Here is a 23,493-nt window from a genome sequence, read left to right as displayed (position 1 = left end):
ATTTACAGAAACAAACAAACTACTTTAAATAGTACACAAATCTACTAAAACGATTATGAAATAGGTTAGATCTGAGCAATGATTTGAAGTAGGTTAGATCTGAACAATGATTTGAGGTAGGTTAAATCTGGACAATGATTTGAAGTCGGTTAGATCTGAGTAATGATTTGAAGTAGGATAAATCTGAACAATGATTTGAAGTAGGTTAGATCTGAACAATGATTTGAAGTAGATTAAATCTGAACAATGATTTGAAGTAGGTTAAATCTGAGCAATCATTTGAAGTAGGCTAGATCTGAACAATGATTTGAAGTAGGTTAGATCTGAACAATGATCTGAGCAATAGCATTAAATAAGTTGAAAATTGTAAAGGGATATCGGTTATAAAAAGTGCTTTATGAGAAGGGGTCGCTGGGGAAATATGATTTGATTTATTAGAAATTTTAGTAAGCCCGTTTATAGAGTTCCACATAACAGCACCTACTGAATAAAATGTATCAAATAGATATTGATCATAATCCGCTGAGATAAATTTATGAAACTATTTCACTGTCAGACAGCAGGCAGTCGTGTGCAGAAGAAAGTCATCTTGTTATGTGTGGGGTACCAGAGAAATGAGGGTTAGGACAGCTTATTGTTTAATATATTAATAAATTATTTTGGTTCCATATTAAAAGTAAAAATTTAAAATTTCTTTTTTTCACTGAAGATACAAATTTGGACAGAATAGTCAACTCTTCTATTGACCTATTGTTAGAAATATTAGAAAAATAACCAGGGAAGTGTGGTTTTAAATTTTATGAGAAAAATGCAATAGCATTTGTTTCCGGAAGAAAATAATATTAGACTCAATAGATAAGCTTTAGAAAAAAGTCAACAATTTTTGTATGTTGTTTGATAGGGAATTTAAGTTTAGGAATCATATTGATAAGATAGATAGGGAAACTCAGCAGATTGTAGGATTAATTGTAAGAAGCTTCACTTTTCTGAGAATGGATCTGACGGAATCCTTATTCAAGTCTTTAGAGATGAGACAAGTTAAGTACTGAATTATGTTGTCGACTTTTACTCACCGATGTTGTTAATGAATGCAAAGACAATTGATGGTATTTAGAGAAGACTGTGTAAAGCGAAGTGCATTATGAAATCAATAATTTGAGAATTTTTCTAACTCGAAACGAATGTCAAATATAACTGAAGTTCAGAAATTAATTCAAGAGAATAGAAGAGTTTTTTTTTTTTTTGGCCAGATGGGTGAAGCAAAAATGCTTTTCATATTCCCCGTTATCTGTAGAAGAAAATGTATGGATGGAGTAATATAGAGTTATAAGTTCTGATCAGATGCCTGTGTAGCTCAGTGGATGTGGCGTTTGCATACCACGGCGCTTGGCCGCAAGAAGGAAGACTTCGTTTCGAGTCTAGTCGGCGACTAGAGGAAATTTTTATAAGCCTTTTTTCGACCGGTTCCCGAGTTAGTCGATCTCTGGCATGGGCAAGCAGGTTTTTCCTCCCAGAAACTCGGGTTTTTCGTCCTGTAAACTCAAGAGACCGTAGAACCCACATTATTTCAGACATTAAATATATTGTGTTAGGGTTAGGGACCACTAGATGGCGGCACATTTGAGCCGTCTCTCTTCACTGCGTACCGCTTAATTAGTGATAGCCTTGGGCCATCTGTCTCTGATTGGGTACCAGTAGAGATTGAACTGCCCACTCAGTCTCCAAAAGTTAGATACGGCTAAATGGCCTCGCCTACTCCCATATACGGGAATAAAAAGGCGCTAGCTGATTTATTTTTAATTTATAAGTTCTGATCATGGCAGGAGAGTAATAGCCGAGCCTCAGTTAAAACTTCATTGGTTACAGCATGGCCATCCATTTACTCTCCCTGGATACCCATTTTAGTCGCCTCGTACGACATGCATGGGCTATATTGGGACTATTCTTATCCCGCCACCACACGTGGTTATGTAGAATAGAATAGGATAGGAAAGGATAGAAAATTATTTCAGGATCTATACATAAAACAGATAGGTGGATAGTAGACTGGTGCGTTTGGTTGAAACGCACCAGTTATTATTATTCATTATGTGGTTTATTTCAAATGAATAATAAATATAATAAATCAAGTTATTATTGTTATTTGTTATATGTTATTTGTTCTATATTGTTATATGTTTATTTGTTATTTAATATTTTATTTTATTAATTTTAATTACAGCACTGAATCAGGTGGTTTATTTATATTTATGAATATATATAAATCTCATTATTTGTTGTTCACACGGTTACTGTCCTATTTGGACTTTTGTCTACTAAAAATAGATATAAAGTAAGAGTGTCTTTTGCAAATAATATAAATTAAACAAAGGAACTGAGTTATATTATATTAAACTATAGGACGTCTCACAAGTAGAGTATTGATTTTATTTTCGTTCTGCAGTATAAAAGAATAAGCAATTTTATATGAGCAGTATTTTTATATAGAAAATCTATTTGCGATGTACGCTGTGTATTAGTAGCAAGGCAACTAAAACCGATGATATAATATACATCAGTTGTGTGTGTGTGTGTGAATGTGTATGCGTTCTAAGGCTAGTTTATATTATGTACAAAGAAATGTTTTCCGGGTAAATATTATTTCATTAACCTGATGGTAATTCAAGTAGATCACATTGTTGAAGCCGAGCCTTCGTTTAGCTTTCTCCATAGGATTTTATCTTTCTCTTTATTATCAATACATTTTGTCGATTATGTCAAGAACAACTGATATTACTATAATAATACAGAGAAAGCTTCATTATAGCAATAAAGTCTTATTGCACATATAATAGTTGTTATCATGTGCGTGACGTCTTGGCAGATATAGATTTTGTTTTTCAAGGCTAACGATTCTTTTTTCTCAATTATACTGCGAATATCAAAACAATAAACCTATTACCTTCATGACTTTATACGCTTGCAAGGAAGCAGTTGCTTTACAGAAGGCAAGGTTTATACTGATACACACAGTAGACATGAAAATGGAAACACTGTAATGGATGTCATTAGAAGAAGGTCGTGTCTCCTTCTGCGTGTCATGGCTGGCTGAGTGTTTCGATTTAGTTTTACAGTACCTACACATTAGGGAACAATTGTCCAAAAGGCTTGGCATATTTGGTAATATAACATCTCAGATCAGTTGAATATTGGCGATAAGATGCAATGCCTTTAAATTAGCATTAATTCAAATAATGGTTTTCTCTGCCTAGAGGGTATTTTAATTATCCAAGTCTCGTCATTATAGTGATTCTATGATATGTAATTAAATTTAAACATAGGAAAAAGTATGACTGGTCAGCGCATATTTAAACAACGTGTGTAAATGGTGATTGGCAGATCGTTGTCTTTGCTAATCAAATAAACATTCGAAATCACATATTTGGCAATGATGAAGATAAATTATACCATAAATGAAATTGTGTTCTTCTTTTAATCCTTTATCCAATCATAAGTAAAGATAGTTTACACGTGAAGTATCTTCACGACCAGGCTACTTTTATTCAGAGACTGCTGATTTCAGAGTTGCCTTCGTATTCCATAATGGAATGACCTTCCTTTAGAACATGCGTATTGCTATGGATTACAGGAAGGTTCACTGTGCAGAATAGTTTCGCTGATTAAGAACACGAATGATCTCCAAAAAGTAAGTAAGATCGGATTGCTCCAATCTCAATGGGTGACCCAAAAGGTTATTCTGATTTATTACTGTTGATCACTTCAGGATACTCAACGGTGGTCTTACCAGATACCGTCTTCAAAATATTCGGCTTCATTCAGTGAGAGATAATGACCTACCACTTAGCCAAGCATCAGCCTCCACATGCAGAAGTAAGAACCGCTCATCTCCCAGGACAAACACCCACAGTTAGATCATGACGAAAACCATGTCAGTGAAGATAAGCTACCAGCCATTTTCAACACTACTTAAGCTGTATACCAGCTTAAGTAGTGTTGAATATTATCAGGTTATTCCACCCAAAGCGTCAATAAACTTATTAGAATATTCAGTAGAAAGAGCGTCATCCTGTGACAGGCAATACCTACAGCCGCCGAAGACCATTTCATAAAGCAAACGATCATTATCACGTCAGTAAAAGATGCCACCAAGCATCCAAATAAAAGCGATTGAAATACTAATTGCAGTAACTTAATACAGAGATCATTACTTTTGTATGTACAAATATTTAAATGGTGTACCAATATACTTTTAAAAATACTAAAGATTATAGAAAACTTTTGCAAGTTTTTGCTTTAATTATCAGCTGAATTATACTAAACTAGAAATTATATTCATATTTTAATTATATTCCTAAGATAAAGTAAACAAAATCTGCGCATTATTATTTCCATAAGTATTTCTACAAATACAGTACTGTATATAATGTTGAGAAGAAATGTGATCCTCAGATTACGATCTAAAACACAAATCATAAGCATAAAATACCGACAGAGAAAGAAGTGTAATGATATGGGATAGTCTCTTATAGGAAGGATAAGTGTATTACACTTATCCCTACTGCTCCTACACGAGGATAAGTTTGTTCTCATTCTGATTGTTTAAATACTCACACGCATCTCTCATTGTTATAATTTTCATGATACCTTGTCTCTCTCTCTCTCTCTCTCTCTCTCTAATATATATATACAGGGTGTTCGGGATAAATTTGACAGTTTCGTAAGGAAAAAGAAAATCTTCTTTGTATCTATTAAATTTAATGAATTGACAAAAAAACATTACAGGCAGAGTTAATTACAATACTATCAACAAGATTTACTCAAAATAACCACCATTAGCATCGATCACAGCTTCAATTCTGCTTCGGAACCTCGAACAAGCTGATGCTACAGTCTCCCTGGGAAGGGCCGCAAAAACTGTTTTAATTTTATCCATTAACTGGGCTTTTGTATTATTGGAAGTGCGATTGGTGTCTTTTTCAACTGCGTTCCATACAAAATAATCCATGGGGTTAAGGTCTGGGGAGTTTGGAGGCCAAACATTTGGACTGGTGAAGTCGTAGAAATTTTCAGACAACCATTTTTGACTTTTCCCAGAGGTGTGGCAAGGGGCCGAATCCTGCTGCCATACATACGGCCTACCATTGACTACCCTTGTTATCCAGGGCTTGACTACAGTTAGCAACTCCACGAACAAAGCCCGAATTCCAATGCCAGGGTTCTTCAACACCTGTTCCTGCAGATTTGCGAGGAATTCTGCTGTACGAACGCAATCAGATCGTCTGCTAGGGATCTTTCTTCTTGCTACATCCTCGTAGTCACCATTGCAAGTCTCTAGTTCATGCCTGATTGTTTTTACTGTATTCAGGGAGCATTGGGCAGCAGTCGTAATATCCTTATTTTGATGGCGGGCACGAATCATCATGATACAAGTTATTCTCTTCCATGATTCAGGTGGGTTCCAGCTATCCATCCTTTCTGACATCTTGTATATGAATGAAGAAGGGTCCAAACTTTTAAATGAAGAGAAGTGTGTGTTAATACATGTAACTTACGGAAAAATATAATTAATTATAAATATGTCAAATTTATCCCGAACACCCTGTATATATATATATATATATATATATATAATTAAAGAAATAATCAGAAGGAAGTCATTGTAAATATGTGATCCTGTTGTAGATTATTCGATAGGAGAATGCAACAGGTGAATGTAGTGAACTTATCCCTCGATATAAAACCAATCTTTAACACATTTTGTTATAGACACGTGCACATTCGTTAATAAATATGAATCTGGTTAGAATTATTGCTACCATAAATGGATTTATCTTTGGAGGGAGGCCGATAAAATATGTACTGTGTGGGTACATGGAGATATGTACAAACACCATAACTCATAATTTAAACTTAAAAAATAAAAAATCGGAAGAAAAAGAAAAAACAGGAAAGAAGGTAAGAAACGAAATGATAAAGAATGCATACAGAAAATAAAATAAAAGCTTAAATAATAAAATAAAATGAAACAAACGCTTAAATTAAATACAGAAAGCAAAATTATACTATATACAAATTGGATAAATTTTTTGACTAGATGGGTGAAGCAAGAATGCTTTTCATATTCCCCGTTATCTGTATATGAAAATGTGTGGACGGAGTCTTATAGAACTATAAGCTCTGGTGTTGGAGTGGTAACAACAATTGCCGAGCCTCAGTTAAAGCTCCATGGGCTACATCATTGCCATCTGTTGCTCTCTTTTTTTTCCGGCTTCCACAAATTGAATAATTTTTTTTTTTTTTTTTTGGCTAGATGGGTGAAGCAAAAATGTTTTTCATATCCTCCGTTATCTATAAAGAAAATATACCGATAGGGTAATATAGAACTATAAGCTCTGATCATGGCAGGAAGGTAACAGCAATAGCCGAACCTCAGTTAAAACTTCATTGGCTACAGCATTGTCATCTATCACCCTCCCTGGGTATCCATTTTAGTCGCCTCTTACGACATGCATGGGCTACTAAATAAGTAAAGCGGTCTCTAAAAATTAGGCGATCCCTCAGACCACTCCCTCGAGTGACTGAAAGATCGTCCAACTCAGCGTTGGTTCGACTCAGTGACAGGCTCATTCTACCACTGAGCAGAACCTCTCATGTTCCAGGGAAAATCGTCCACCGACAAGGCCCCACACGGCCACCCAGGAAAACACCTTCCCTGGAGACTCAAATTGCTACCCTAAAGCAAAAATCTTAGGAGAGCGAAACTTTTCGTCCCATTCTAGCCGCCTCGTACGACTGCATGGGTTAGAGCGGCGATTTTTAAGTAAAACCCTGTTTAAAAATTAAAATGATCCATAGACCACTCCATAGTGGTCTAGGCATCGTTTCCCTAGACCCCTAGGGATCAGGCATAGTGATCCCTAGATCACTATGCCTACTCAGAGACAGGCTCACCCTACCACCGAGCAGGGCCGTTCATATTCCAGGGAAGGGCGTCCACCGATAAGGCCACACACGGGTCACGCCGGAAAACACCCTTCCTAGAGATTCAGATGCTCTCTCAGGATAAACCCCCCGAAATCTAAGCCCCCCCCCCCTCACGTGGGAGCAAAATTCAGGAAGAAACCTGAGAGAGCGAAACTCTCGAAACTCAGCATCCCATTTTAGTCGCCTCTTACGACATGCATGGGTTATAAGTAGCGATTTTTAAGTAAAGTCATCTCTAAAAATTAAGACGATCCCCATAACTCATACCCGGACCACTCCATACGAGTGGCCGAAAGACCGTCCAACTCACCGTTGGTTAAACTCAGTAATTCCCCCTCCACACACACACCACCACTGAGCAGAAACGCTCATATTCCAGGGAAGAGCATCCACCGAAAAGGCCCCTCACATACCTTGCTGGAGAACATCCTCCCCAGAGATTTAAAATGCTCTCTCAGGGTAAATCCCCGAAATCTAAGCAATCCCCCCCCAACCTCACCGGGAGCGAAATTCCGGAAGAAACCTAACACAGTGAAACTCTCGAAACTCAGTATCCCATTTTAGTCGCCTCTTACGACATGCATGGGTTACAGTAGCGCTATTCTTAGCCTGGCCGCCAGACGAGGTAATTGAATAAATATTTGTAACCAGTAATAAATATTCGCAACAAGTAAAAATATTATGGTGTAGTATGAAATATAATATAATTTTAAGCATCTCAAAAATTAAACGAATATTTTTAATAATCCTTTTAACATTTTTCCATAGAATATCTTTTGTATAGGTATTTAACGTACAACAATCTTGGAATATAACTAAAAATACATTGGGTATTATTCTTTATTTTGTTTCGCTGTTTTTATGAAATTCTCTTCTTTTACTCCAGATTAAATCTGGTAATTCAAATACTGACAACCCTTTCAGCAAAATATGTGCCTTGCAGAGTCAACAACGTCACAACATAACAGAGATTGTCGGTTGCGATAATAAGAGAGGTGAGAAAAAAAAATAAATGCGAAATCAACATTCAATAGCTGAGCGTTATTTTGCATACAAAATTCAGTAGAACGGAAGTCTAAATAAAAGTTAAACGTTATCTAATTATTTATTTATCATGAAGTTACCTGTTTTTCCTAAATAAAGCTAGGATTAAAATGCCCTGAAATATCTTTCGGATCATTTTCCAAAACTATAAAACTTTGTGAATCCTTCTTTTATTTACATTCACTTCCGCACTTACGAACGTCTGACAGACAGATTCTGTAGGATATTCTTCTTGCGATGGCAATGTTATGCTGAGCATGTGCGTGAGAAAAATGTGAAATATCGATATGTGTCAAGTAACGTAGCAACAGCTGAATTACTATAAACGGAGACATCTTTAAGTTGGAAATGCTGTTAATAACTTTTTTATTTAACGAGTCTGTAAAATATTAGTGCATAACAAGTACTTAAGCAATTAATTTTGTGTGTGTGTGTGTGTGTGTGTGTGTGTGTGTGTGTGTGTGTGTGTGTGTGTGTGTGTGTGTGTGTGTGTGTGTGTTGACTTGTATTCGAATTAAGTTGCTTATGCCACAAAATGTAAGGAAGTGTTATTATTATTATTATTATTATTAGACAAAAACAAAATAGCCATGGTAGTCTTTATAGATCTAACCAAAGCATTCGATACACTTACACATCGAACCTTGTTAGAAAAGCTGAGGCATGTTGGAATAGACGGGCCTCTTCACAGGTGGTTTACAAACTACCTCCAAAATAGAAAGCGTATCACACGTATCGGGTCAAACCGAAGCGAAGAGCTACCAGTAACCTGTGCAGTGCCACAGGGAGCTGTACTCTCCCCAACTCTATTCAACATTTACACTCACGATATTAATCAACTACCACTCAAAGGTACGATACTCCAATACGCAGACGACTCAGCTATAATATCCATCCATAATAACGCAAGCATAGCCCAAACAAATATGCAACATGATATAAATCTGATCATAGACTGGCTCACGAAAAACTCCAATACACCTAAACTCAGAAAAGACAAAATTAATGATATTCAGAAATCCACTGACTCGACCAGTTGATAACAAATATATAACCATCCAACATCCACTTTCCAACACAAAAGACACACAGAACAGCAAAACCACTACAATCACTCAGGTTGAAAAAATACGATACCTTGGAATTTACCTCGATGCAGATATGAACTGGAATAGCCATATAAAACATCTACACAACAAACTCCGAACAAAAAGAATAGAAAGAACTACCATTATTATTGCTTTCTTTCTATAGTATAAAAGTATACATACGTAAACTGTAAAGGAATGTTGAGACGGTCTTTCTCGAGTTCCTCTAGATCTTTCAGAAATCAGCGGTATACGGGATGATAGTTCTGCTTAAATAACAATGAAAATACCTTCGACTGAAAGTGATCTTTACGGAGGTCTTCCTTATGCACCTAAGGAGGTCTCAGGTGCATTAGTCCAAACATGAGAGCAATAATCCAAGATTGGTGAGATACATTCTTGAGCATAAAACGTTTCCAAGTTTTTTAGAACCTCATCATTCTATAGAAGTTAATTGTTTGTGACAGAAAAGATTTGGATAAAGAGCCAATCCAAAAGAGATTTGAGTGTGGATTTGAGCATTATGAGAAGATCTCATATAGAGGAGTTAAGGGGGTCTTTTTATTTCAAGAAAGCAAGCCAGGATCTGTTTTCAGAGCATTGAAGTTGACTAGATTGTTTTCACTCCATCAAGCATACTGTGGAAATCTGTGTTCAGGAGCTCTTATTAAAGAAGATTTTGAAGCATGAAATGTATAAGCACTGCAAAGTGTCACATGAGTAGGACGAGTGAAGTGTGTTATTATCATTATTATTATTATTACATAACACCTCCATGGAGTCCAAAGACTCATCGAGAGAGAGGGCACCACCTGCTCTAAAACTTTCTGTCTCCACCACTCCACCAACTGCAGCTATCTTAATATACATCAGCGCCATCTACTGCCGAGCACTACCACTATTTTCACAGACAATCACCAACATCCATGCTCAGAGCGGAATTCCAACCCACAGCGTTTTGGCTGTAGAGCGGATATGCTAACCACTCGGCAAACCAGGTCGGTTCCCTCATCATCAGCAAAACTATGAATGAGGTTTGCACTCAATGAGAGTAGGTCATTTATATAAATCAAGAAAAGAGTAGGTGAAATGACAGAGACCTGAGGGACAATGGCATTGACAAGAAATTCTTAAGAGAGAACACCATTGCAATTAGGGCACTATCTGTAAACTGGCAATCCAACTACACAAGGATGAAGGCAGTGCAAATGATGGTGATTTGTTGAGAATCCCGCGATGCCAGACCCTATCAAAAGACTTGGAAGTATGAAAAATAATGTCACAGGTTTCTCGAAATCTTTCCATGAAAGTAGTCTAGAATTGCGTGATACAGGCCAGGAGATCTCTTGCGGATCTAGATTCTCAAAATCCATACTGGTGGTTACTAATTAGATAGCAATTCTCAAGGTGTTGAAGAAGTTCACTGTTGATAACCCTCTAGATTAATTTAGACAATGTTTTGTCTAAATTAATGGAAAGGGCAATTGATAAACAATTGGTCGATAGCTTAATTATAGACATTTATCATATTTTTCGAGAAACGGGAGGAACTGGATGTATATGATATTGCTCTAATGCTGTGGAGTTGATGGCAATTGAGTACATTTTAAGGTATAGATGATAAAGAACAGATATTAGTTTAGGAGCGTATCACTTGAGCGCAATGGGTGAGATTCCATTAGAATTGGCTGCTTGTGTAGCATCCAAGTTATTCTTCTGATGTCTTTCTGATGGAAGATCACAGGAGGAATTATACGTAAAGTTTGGTTGGAATTCGCGGTATTGTGATGAATATTGTATGAAGTGAATTATTATAATAAAACTGAATAATGAGATTTTTTATTGATTTTATAGGATGTAATTTATGTTTTTACAAACTTGTAATATTTTTACATATAAAATTTTTACAAACTTGTAATATTATACAACTTATGTAACTCTGAACAATATAATTGTAAATTGTTATTATGATTGTTATATATTAAAAAAAAACTGTTATCATCATTACTATTTAAATCTCATTATATGTAGCACAAAGTGCTGAACCTTGTAAAATAATATACTGAATAGATGATCATTGTACATATGTAAATATTTGAAAGAACAATAAAAAAAATTATTATTATTATTATTATTATTATTATTATTATTATTATTATTATTATTAGATAACATCTCCAGGGAGTCCAAAAACTCATCGAGTAAGGGTACTTACTCTACGGCTCTCTATCTCCACTAACTACACCAACGCCATCTACCGTCCACCACCACCACTAGTATTTTCACAGACAACCACAAACATCCTGTTACCTTAGACTGATTTAAAATGAACACTTTTTGAAAACTAAATAAAAAACCACTTTGGATTTAGTTGCTTCCTTGTCATTTTTGAAATAAATTTGCGTTTTTTTTTCATAAGAAAATTGCGAACAACTTCAGAAAAATACGGCTGAATAAAAGTCAGCCAATTACCAAATGAAATTGACATTTTATAGTAACATGGCAAAGAGGGATTTTTAATATATATAATTCTATTTCAGCTTTTTTTTTGTTTTGTTTATTTTAAATAGGTATTGGCATGAGGTGAACAGAGTTATTAAAGCTCAATAAATAATTACTACGTAGATTGATATGCGCCTCCTAATCTGTTTACCGGAGTAAATGATAAAATTTGGATCACTATTATTGGCATACGCCTGCTGTTAATTGGAACAAGAACTATCTAAAATTAATTGTTTACCTCCAACGAGTGATATGCCAACGCATTTTTGCAGAGCAAATATTCACCAATGTTCCGATCAAAATTAATTGTTAGACCAAAAATGCTAACAAATAATCTTGTGGCTCCACCTAATGGTTAATTTTTAAACTATCGTCTGATATTCAGCTGTTAAATTTCTATGATGGTTATAATAACATTACTTCTATCAGTCTAAAATAGATATACGCATCAACAGTACCATATCTCTTATTATACGTACTGAATAGCTCAAACAATTCATAGGAATAGTTTATTATTTCTATTGTACTGTAGTTTGAACAGAAATTTGACGTCATGAGCTGTCATCGATTGCTATATATAGAAGTAAACAAAAGGTTACCCTATCGACAGAGGAGAAGACTTTATTATGGAGAATTCTATTCAAATGAATTTCTCTTTATATTCAGCCATAATAACGAGCACATCGAATGCACGATTAACAGCGAAAGATTGCAGTACAAAGAGAAAATCCTGGCATGAACAATGGTTATTTTTTGTTATATAATGATATATAAATCACGACGCTTGATTTGGCGACTTTTGATATCAGTATAGAGTTGCACCTATAATTTGCGTAAAGCTGTTTTCATGGATTTATAAAATTACTATCTCCTTTTATGAATAAGTTTCATTGTTGTTGAGTACATAATACAAACAAAATAATAGCGATGAGCACAATAATATAAATAGTAAGATTAAACAATAATGATTATATGCAATTATATTTGGCTAATAGTGTTATAATTACATAATTGACAACAATATTGGCATAATAGTATAATTAACATATTTCTACTGGTAGAATAATGTGCAGATAAAATGGATGGGGAAACAGATAAAAAGAGTACAGACAAAAGGAGAGGCCTATAATAATAATAATTTTTTTAATTGATCTCTCAAATATTTATATATATACAATTATCATCTTGAGTAACATTCAGTATATTATTTTACAAGGTTCAGCACGAAGTGCTGCATATAATGAAATTTCTATAATAATGATGATAACATAGTTTTTTTGCTATCTTTTAAAATAACAATAATTTACAATTATATAGTTCGGATAATAATAATAATTTTTTTAATAATAATAGTTTATTATCTCTCCAGTAATTACATGAATATACTAAAATTTAGGCAACAATGTAACTTTTTCTTGCAAAATGGTTCAGTAAGAATTATAATTACTCTTAATATCATTATCATTTGCAGAATTTCTCATTGACACAAGAGTAAAAAGCGTGTATTATTACCATTAATAATAACCATAGTCATACTTTACACTTTACAACATAAGTAATATTGTTTAACTCACAAGTTAAACAATATTACTTATGTTGCAGTTTACATAATAATACTTTTTTAAATTTAAATATCTAAATTAAATATATAATTTTATATTTAAATATATAACTGCAGTATTACTATCACATTTTCTGTTTACTACTAGAATTCATTACAGAATGTTAAGTAAATAATGTTAGATAAATACTACTACTGACATGTTATGTCTCAACTGCATCCTCGAAGCATTGTAATTGGCTCCGAGGATGCAGTTGATCTGAAAGGTCTGATCAAAGTGAAATTGCAAATATATCCTGTGTTATTGCATCTGTCTTGATGGTTCACATTCTTTTTTTATTGTGGGCTTCTTTTTAAGCTAATTAGGAGGCTTTTTTTTCACAGTGGCAGCCTTTCTATGTCTTCTGAGCTTTTAATTTGTATCGGCTTTGAAGTTTGTGACTTCCTTATGAATATCTTGGCATCTCTGGTCCACAAAAATTGGTACTTTATTTCTATTTTTGCTTTTCTTGCTTAGTACAACAGATTCTGGTTGAATGGTGTTAAATATTCGGATGGGAGGATTGGGGTATTGTCTTGCTGTGCGTTCGAGTAATTGGCAAGTGTTTTTTTCTGCCTGCTGGCTTTTATGAGATTGTCTCTTGTGGACTTGCTCGTAAGACAAATTATGACTGGTGCAGGTCGTGGCAAGCCTTGGTTTTTGCTCTTCCTAGGAATCCGATTTACGGTCTGAATGTCGTTAAGCTGTAGGGGGATATCAATTACATGGCCTAATTTTAAAACCACGTTGCTGATTTAAACGTTCTATTGTAGTTTTAGAGAATGAAGTTCTTGACGGAGTTCGGATGTCTCTATCATCAAATTGTGTTGCCTGTCATTTAGTGCGTTAATGCTGATTTTGATGTCTTTTACCGTTTGCAACACTTCTATAACTGCTAAATTATTATGTTTTACCAAATCTTCATATTCGCTAGATTTTTTTGTTATTTGTTCGTTCTGTTTATTAAAGAGTTCTTGCACAAGGTCTACTAAGCTGGATTTTATGGTCTCTAGACCGTTTCCTATTAGTATATTTAAAGAGTTGAAATTATAGGACTCAACTGCATTTTTTTGTGTTCAGTTCGTCATCAGATTTTGCCTCCGGTATAATCGGCTGCTTTAGGTGAGTTTCTTTGTTCTTCCTACAGAGTACGCACTTACATTCCTCCCGTGTTACATCGGATTTATATTTATGTTGCCCGGTTGTTTCTGAAAAGCCGGCACATTTTAAGTGTAGAATCCTACTGCATTTCGTACAAGTTAAATTATTTCCGTTAGACGATAAATCCTCCAGGCATTTGATACACTTCATGACTCACCTTTCTTCCCTTAGGTAGTATGGCGTGATTATAAAGATGGCGAAGTCTTTTGTTCTTCGCTCGTTGTTGACCACGGTCTTCTCTTTTCAATACTTCAAAATTTGGTTTCTTCTTAGCCGATCTCGTTGAATTTTAAATCACTGTCTTCGGCGTGATAAGTAGGGTTACTTGGGAACACTTTCAACTTAAAACAGGAGTTGGAACCACTTTAAAACTATAAAAAACTGGAGCAGCGATAATACCGTGCGCCCGTTCCTATGCCTACACAGCGCTCTCTGACAATAATAATAATACTTATTTGTCAAATAATACTTTATTATCTGTCAAATAAATTACATATATATACTATACAATTTGGGCAACAATATTAAAATTTCTCACGTGATCAGTCATGCTTTGTACAACGTGTAGTTAATGTATTATTATGTAGTAATAGCCATTACAGTAATAGTTTGCAGTTATATTTCACAGTAAGAGCTCAGTCGGTATAGATGAAGCCCTTTGGTCAGAATGACCTGGGTTCGATTCTCGTTAGTGACGTGAGGAACCTTTATCTGGTCTCTTTCGACTAAAAGTGAGTTAACCGGTTTCGTGCGGAGATAGAGTTTTTTTTTTACCCTCGAAACTCGGGTTTTTTCGTCACTCAGAATAGGCAAACCGGCCCCGTGAACACACATGGATCACAGCCATGAATACGCTCCAGCCATATGCCAGTCCCCAGCCCGGATAAAATTGAGGGGATTAGGGAAAACAATGGAGTTATCAGTTATCCTTATGGAGTATTGCTAAAAATTCGCACATATTACCAACCAGATCGGAGCATTTGGTTTTTAGTTTTCCTTTTTCCCCATTATCCATCAAAATTTTGTCACTGTAATGGTCACTCTGTTTTGCTCGGCGGAGAATGTAATACGACAAGAAGTACATTAGATAAAATCAATTTTTCTGTCGTCAATACTTTCAGTAGTTTAAGAACGTATACTTTTTGAGTTTCCGATAACATATAACGTTTCCGAAAAAGAAATTTGTTTCATGTGCTACTTCACTTTATTTAAGTTAAGTGACAGAAAATGCCAAGATCAAAACAACAGTTTCTGATACTGATAGTCAGATTAGTATATGGGACTTCACGCAGATGGCACCACTGTACACTAATCATTCTACGTTGATAATCATTCTCTTCGCTATGATTCCTTGAAACAATTGTATTAGAAGTATATTTGGATTTGTTAATTCATTTGAAAAAAATCGAAGTTATAAAAAATAAAAATAATAAAATCAATTTAAATAGCACATAAGGAGACAAATTTCCTTTTAGGAAATACGTTATATGTTATGGAAATGTCATTAAAGTATCAAAAAGAAATAATAATAAATAAAATAAGAAAAATAAATATAAAATAAAATATATAAATAAAAAGGATACATTTTTATAATTATAAATAATTATAAAAATGTATCCAAATGCTGCGAAACTTTGCATATACACTGTGCATCATGTGGAAGCGATAAATGAGGGGAGAAATATTCTAAATTCACCATCGTGGGAGAGTGTTTTCATCGAATTTGCCTACGACGCAAATCAGCAGGTGCCAGGAGGATTTACAAAGATAGACCTGGGATTTTCCACTTAATCTGGTTCTTAATACTGTCCACAGTGATGGTACTTACCTTGTCCCAAGGTGATTTGATCGTAAAGCTTACTATCTAAACGATTGCAATGTTGTTCATGGAGTCCGCGAATTTCTTCGCCTAAACAAATGTCGACGAGGTCCACTATCCATGTGTTCTGTAACGAATGATTACTCCTTTTGAAGAAACGGGATCATTGGGAGTTACTGTAGACCTGGAAGAGGTCGCAAACTACTCAGTTCACAAGTGAATGAAATTGCTACTGACATTGTGGTGCAGGCCATTAATAACAGTTTTGGTTCTTGCAGTGCACGTGCTGTATCAATACACTTGGATGTGTCTTACAGAACTGTCTAGAAAATTCTACTGAATATTCTGCATTTCTACTAATTCAAGATAATCCTAACACAGAAGTTACGCCCCTTAGAATTTGAAAGTCGACTGACATTAGCTTTAACATTTCTTGCTCGAGTGGAATTGGACCTTGCATGGTCATGGATAATTTTGTGGAGAGATGAGGCTCCTTTTCACCTGAACGGAGCTGAGAATACCCATAATTGCAGGGTATGGGCTACGCAAAACTTGCATGCAATTTAACAAATTCCTTCAGATTAAGCCAAAGTTCTGTCTAGTGTGGATTTACAGCTTCGTTTATCATTGAACCATTCTTCTTTGAAGACATTCGCCAGTAGGGTCCTATGACGTGCTCAGTTACTGCCAAGAGGGAGACATCGCGGTATGGTAAACAAGTTATTATTTCAAGGGAGCCAGAGTAAATCAGTGAGTTTCCAACTGCATCGTTGCCTCGTTCACTTGATCTAATTCCTAGCTCTACTGATTTATCAAAGACAGTATTTATCAGTATCATCCTGATAACATGCATAACTGAAAAACAGCATAACGCAGCATTTGCGCAACATCAGTAGCGATCAGCTGCGTTCTGCTGTTGAACAAAGTGTGCAAAGGATGTTGTTTGTGGCATATCGAGAAGGGCAGCACAATGAACAGTACAGCCCGTGAATTAATAATAGAATGAATAAAAATGTGTTGTTTATGCTTGTGTAGCTTACACCAACCTAAAATTGCTACATCTACATTCGGTACAGCACACAGCGTCCCTGGTGGTGAATTGTGGAACTGATTTTTATTTATTTATTTATTTTTTTTTTTGGCTTTTTCAAGACACGCAGTGCATTCCTGCAAAGTTTTGCAGCATTTGTATCAATGGGTGGCGCTCCAATAGGCCTTAAACAGGGGTACTTTCATTTTGATCACCCTATATATCACAACTGGAAAGGTATAGACTGATCTAGAACCAAGGTTTTCCTAACGAATGGCCACGTGTTCAAACCAATTTTAATGTGTCAATATCTTTGAGTTTGATGCCATAAATTTTTGATCTTTTAAAATGATTGCATAAAAAGCTCATCTGTTATGAAGGAAACCATAGTGCCAAATTTGCACGTGATGTTAACCCAGATTATGGTTCCGTTTGAAGGAAGGAATTTTTTTCATTAATTTCTAGCACACAGTCGACATATCATTAGTTAGAATGACTCACTTATTGATAAAGCATTGTGTACTGTCAGTTCAAAATCGGTATCAAACACAAAATTCTACCTTTTGTGAATGAAAAGCATGGATTTTATTCCTTTACTATTATTTTTTTTTCTTTCTTGTCTGTGTTCTTTCAACTGTAACCCATTGACAGCACAAAGATAATACCCGCTATTTAAACATTCTCAGATCTTTGATTTTTGATCTAGGAATCACAAATGTTTGATTTTTGATCTACGTAGGCTGTTCAATAAGTATTAAGACTATATTTATACAGAAAACAGATTACTTTTAATCGTCATCATTTACATGGCCTTATTCGAAGTAACTACCGTGAGACGCGATGCATTTGTCCCAACGTTGCGTCCACTTCTTAAACACATGTGAGAGTCCGTTTTTTGAGAGTTCTTTCAAAACCGTCTCCACAGCTTTTACACATGCTTTGTTGCTTTCGAAATGGCGGCCTCTTAGTGGTTTCGTGAGCTCAGGAAACAGCCAGAAATCGCATAGTGGGAAAATGCTAGATCAGGACTGTATGAAGGGTGTGGTAGGATATCTGTGTTGTTCTTATGCAAAACGTCCACTACACAACCAGCAATATGTGGCCTTGCATTATCGTGGTGCAATAAAAAGCCATTCTTCAGCAATGGACGCTTCGCTTTGACGTGCTGAATGATAATCGCTGCTGTGTTGATCATTGTCTCTGTGATGGACGTTGAAGGTCTTCCCTCACGTTCAAGATCTTCCACATTTTGCCTTCCTTCCTTAAAAGTTTTATGTCAGCGAAAAACACTTGCCCTCGACATTGCTTCATCGTGGAAAGCTTCGCGTATCGTGTTAAAAGTGTCCGATGCCGATTTTTGCAAAGGCAAACAAAATTTAATCGCATAACGCTGTTCCAAGGACGCTTCTATTTCAACGACTGGTCTCGCCTCGTAGGCGCGCCGAATCAAGCTTGCATTTAGTCACGTGACACTCTGGCACATCAGCCCGTATACGCCATCTATCAATCTCTTTTGTTAATGACAGAAACATTTCTTTATTCCACAGAAATTAATATTGTGATGAGTGGTTTCGCCACAGTAAAATTAGTCTTATTACTTATTGAACAGCCCACGTAGAAATGTCTAGAATGCAATAATTCAATGCTCATACTTCTGAATGACAATCTTTGGTATTTAAAATATTAATATTAGATCGCAAAGTATGCCAGAGATAGCAGAAACTATGCTATTCAAAATCAAAAGTGACTTGCTTATAATTATAAGAATATGAATTGCTAATAAAATGATTTTATTGTCTCAGTAAGTAATTATTAAAGAAACAGACCTGCTTTCACGTCTAGAACGGTAGAGTTTTAATAGAAATTTTTGTTTTTGATTTTAACAATGACGAGTATTGTGATCACAGATCTTGGCAAATTATTTCGACAGTTAATGAAGTGTTACGTAATAATTAAATTTCAAATTAATAATTATTTGATCCGTGGCATTGTATAATTATTAAAATGTACTTTTGACAATTGATAAAATATATACGTAGGTAAAAAAAGAAATGAGTATCATCTTTAATTTTCTTGTTCATAATGACCACTATTATATTCATTGTTTAAAAATCAGCTCGAGGAATTCCATTTTTATGCAGAACGTGTTATAAGAAAAATGAAAACGAATAAAAAAGACATTCACGTGTAGTTCAGACTTTCTATTTAAAGTCAATAACAGAATAAAGAAGTGCGTAAAATTCTAGAAGAATTTAGAAACATCTTCCTTCAAAGAATAATAATATTAATGACGAACACACAGCATTTAATATATCTTTATAAAAAGCGTCTCTATTTTTGTAATTTTAGTAAAACTAAACTGATAAACACAGAACTGCTGCTGGAAATTGTAGCAGGATAGGTAAATGGGAAACTGATAATTGATTCGGTTTGAGAGGACACTATCGTTATGTTTCCTTATTATTATTATTATTATTATTATTATTACAAATGAATATTCTTAATTTCTCTCGGATAAATGCATCTAAAAGAACAGAAAATATGGTGGAGATAAAAGTTGGTAATTTTCTAGTAATATGCTATACAGGTAATTTAACAACGCTTTATATTTATATTTTTTGTTTATTTTATATATATAGGTATTGCCTTCAGATTAATTCAGATAATTGAGTTGAAAGTTATTGGTCCAATCAGTTCTAACAATGCGTGACCACAATGTCAACACAGTATTTCATACATTAATGTTTGGTTTCAAATTAATTTTTAGACCAAAAATATGAACAAATACCTCGTGTGGTAACACGTAATTCTCAATTTTCAAACTAATTTTCGACTAACATTCTTATGATAGTAACAGTTCGGATCACCAAGTCAAAGTTAGATTTTGAAAGGATCAAATACTGCAAACTCACGTCCTTCTCATATGGCAGTTGCTCCTTCTGGTCCCTTTACCTTCAATCTCTCATACATACATATCTATGATAGATTTAAGAGGGTATCCTATCCTCTTCAATCTATCCTATTCAACTGGTATCTACCCTACAAAATGGAAGCAAATCCATATTCAGCCCATTCCAAAGAAAGGTAATAAAAATCAGTCAACGAACTACTCCAATTGCTCTCACTTCTGTTCTTTCTAAAGTTATGGAGAAGGTCATCAACAATTAACTCTTGAACCACCAAGAGACATACCAATTAATCAGGGTGGATTCCCCAATTCGTGATCTACAGCTGATCTTACTTTCACCACCCACCACTGGATACAACCCATGGAGAAATTGCAGAAACTCTAGTGGTTGCCTTCGAAATTTCAAAAGTATTTGATCGGGTTCGGCCTACTTAACAAACCGTCATCCTATGGTTTGCCTTCCCGACTCTGCAATTTGATCGCCAACTTTTTCAAGAGTCTCATCAGGTGTCATGATGGACGATTTACTTTCCTCAGCTTTATCCACCAATGCAGGAGTCCACTAGGGTTCTGTTCGTTCATCCACTCTCTTCCTCTTGTATATAAATTACCTGCTCTCGCAGACTTCCAATCTATCCATAGCTTTGCTGACGACAGTAGACGCTATTCTTCCTTTTCATTCGATAAACCCTGTAGAACTCAAGTATTAGAAAACTCAAGATCTACCACTACCAGGGACCTGAAATCAGAGTGCCGACATAGAGTACTGACGTGCTATAGGTCTTATGGCCTTTCGTGTGTGTGTATTAAATATATAAAAAGTGATCGAACTTCGATTATCTGTATAAAACGCTTTCGCAATACCATTTCTCCTCCCATAAGCAGTGAATGGCACAAAATAATCCATAGAATTACGCCATCATTCTCCTAGTGTTGTAATTCAAATAGAAACTTAACGTCAAAAACTATGATCGATTGAAGACACTCTGTAATAACATTCAGAAGAGAAGATTTTATTATGGTGATTTATGTTGATGAGGAGTTTCCTTTCATCTAAACAGAATGCATGCCTCTTGCGTAAAATAACTGTTACTAATATTTTTTGGCTGTGGTTAGATGCCTGAAAACGCACTTCTGTCTGAGGTAAAAGTAACTATACATCAAACGCATTTATAATATCGGAATAAATGAATAGAAAGAACAGCTACCATTATTAATGCTTACTTTCTATAGTATAAAAGTATATACGTATATAAAGAGTGAGAGAGAGAGAGAGAGAGAGAGAGAGAGAGAGAGAGAGAGAGAGAGAGAGAGAGAGAGAGAGAGAGCGTATAATAAATAAGTGCCATATGTGGGCAGCGATCAAGATTTGAGCAATCACCTGATATTATCTTTGAAGTTATGGAAATTATAGTCGTACGGAAATGCTTCATGGTAGTAACTGCTGGAATGAAAGATCACCGACAGTACTAACTTCAGCGGTATGCAGTTCAATTGTAAAGGAATGTTGAGACACTCTGACTCGAGTACCTCTAGATTTCTCAGAAATGAGAGGTATAATGCAAGTTCTGCTTAAAATAATCATGAAAATATCTTTGTCTGAAAGTGATCTTTACGGAGATCTTACTAATGCACCTGAGACCTCCTCAGGTGCATTAGTCCAAACATGAGAGCAGTATTCCAAGATTGGTGAGATTTGGGATAAATTCTTGAGTATAAAACGATTCCAAGTTTTTTAGAACCTGGTCATTCTATAGAAGTGAAATGTTTGTGTCAGAAAAGGTTTGGAATAAGAGCCAATCCGAAAAGAGATTTGAATGTGGATTTGAGCATTATGAGAAGATCTCACATAGAGAGACATGGGGTCTTTTTATTTCAAGAAAGCAAGCCAAACTCTGTTTTCAAAGCATTCAAGTTGAATAGTTGTTTTCACTCCATCAAGCATACTGTGGAAATCAGTGCTCAGGAGCTCGCTTATTAAAGATGATTTTGGAGCATGAAATGTATGAGCACTGCAAAGTGTTATATGAGTAGGACGAGTGAAGTGTTTTGTTATTATTATTATTACATAACACCCCCAGGGAGTCCAAAGACTCGTCGAGAGAGGGCACCTGCTCTAAAACTTTCCGTCTCCACCACTCCACTAACCGCAACTACCTTCATCTACATCAGCGCCATCTACCGCCGATCACCACCACTATTTTCAAAGACAATCACCAACATCCATGCCCACGGCGGGATTCGAACCCGCGGCGTTTTGGGTGGAGAGCGGATATGCTAACCACTCCGCAAACTAGGCCGGCTGCCTCATCATCAGCAAAACTATGAATGAGGTCTGCACTCAATGAGAGCAGGTCATTTATATAATTCAAGAAAAGAATAGGTGAAATGACAGAGACCTGAGGGACAATGACATTGACAAGAAATTCCTAATAGAAAACACCATCCATCATTGCAATTAGGGCTTTATCTGTTAGAAAACTGGGAATCCAATTACACAAGGATGGTGATTTGTTGAGAAGCCCGCGATGCCAGACCCTTTCAAAAAGACTTGAGGATATCAAAAGTAATGGCACAGGTTTCTCGAAATCTTTCCATGAAATTGGTCTAGAAGTGCGTGATATAGGCCAGGAGATCTCCTGTGGATCTAAATTCTCAAAATCTATACTGGTGATTACTAATTAGATAGCACTTCTCAAGGCGTTGAAGAAGTTCACTGTTGATAACCCTCTATAATAATTTAGGCAAAACATCAGTTTTGTCTAAATTAATGGAGAGGATTATTGATAAGCAATTGGTCGATAGCTTAATTACAGACATTCATCATATTTTTTGAGAGACGGGAGGAACTGGATGTATATGAGATTGCTTAAAAGTTGTGGAGTTGATGCCAACTGAGTGCCTGTATCACGCACTTTTAGACCCATTTCATGGAGAGATTTCAAGAAACCTGTACATTTAAGGTATAGATGATAAAGAACAGATATTAATTCAGGAGCACATCACTTGATCGCAATAGGTAAGATTCCATTAGAATTGGCTGCTTGTGTAGTATCCAAGTTATTCAAGATCCTTCTGATGTCTTTCTGATGGAAGATCACAGGAGGAATTATATGTAAAGTTTGTTTGAAATTCGTGGCATTCTGTTGAATATTGTATGAAGTGAATTGTTATAATAAAGCTGAATAACGAGAATTTTTATTGATTTTATAGGATGTAATTTATGTTTCTTAGAAACTTTACACGAACAAAAACCACATAATTAACTGTTTAACTACTGGATAAAAAAATTCCATTTTGAATGCTGGATTGTTTTGTAAGGTTTTGGCTTTCTTTTCATTTTCATTAGTTCTATT

Source organism: Typopeltis vanoorti, chromosome 18 (genome assembly GCF_054136105.1).
Source record: "Typopeltis vanoorti isolate ZY-2024b chromosome 18, IOZ_Tvanoo_1.0, whole genome shotgun sequence".
NCBI lineage: Eukaryota > Metazoa > Arthropoda > Arachnida > Uropygi > Thelyphonidae > Typopeltis > Typopeltis vanoorti.
Note: the sequence above shows the minus strand (reverse complement) of the source record.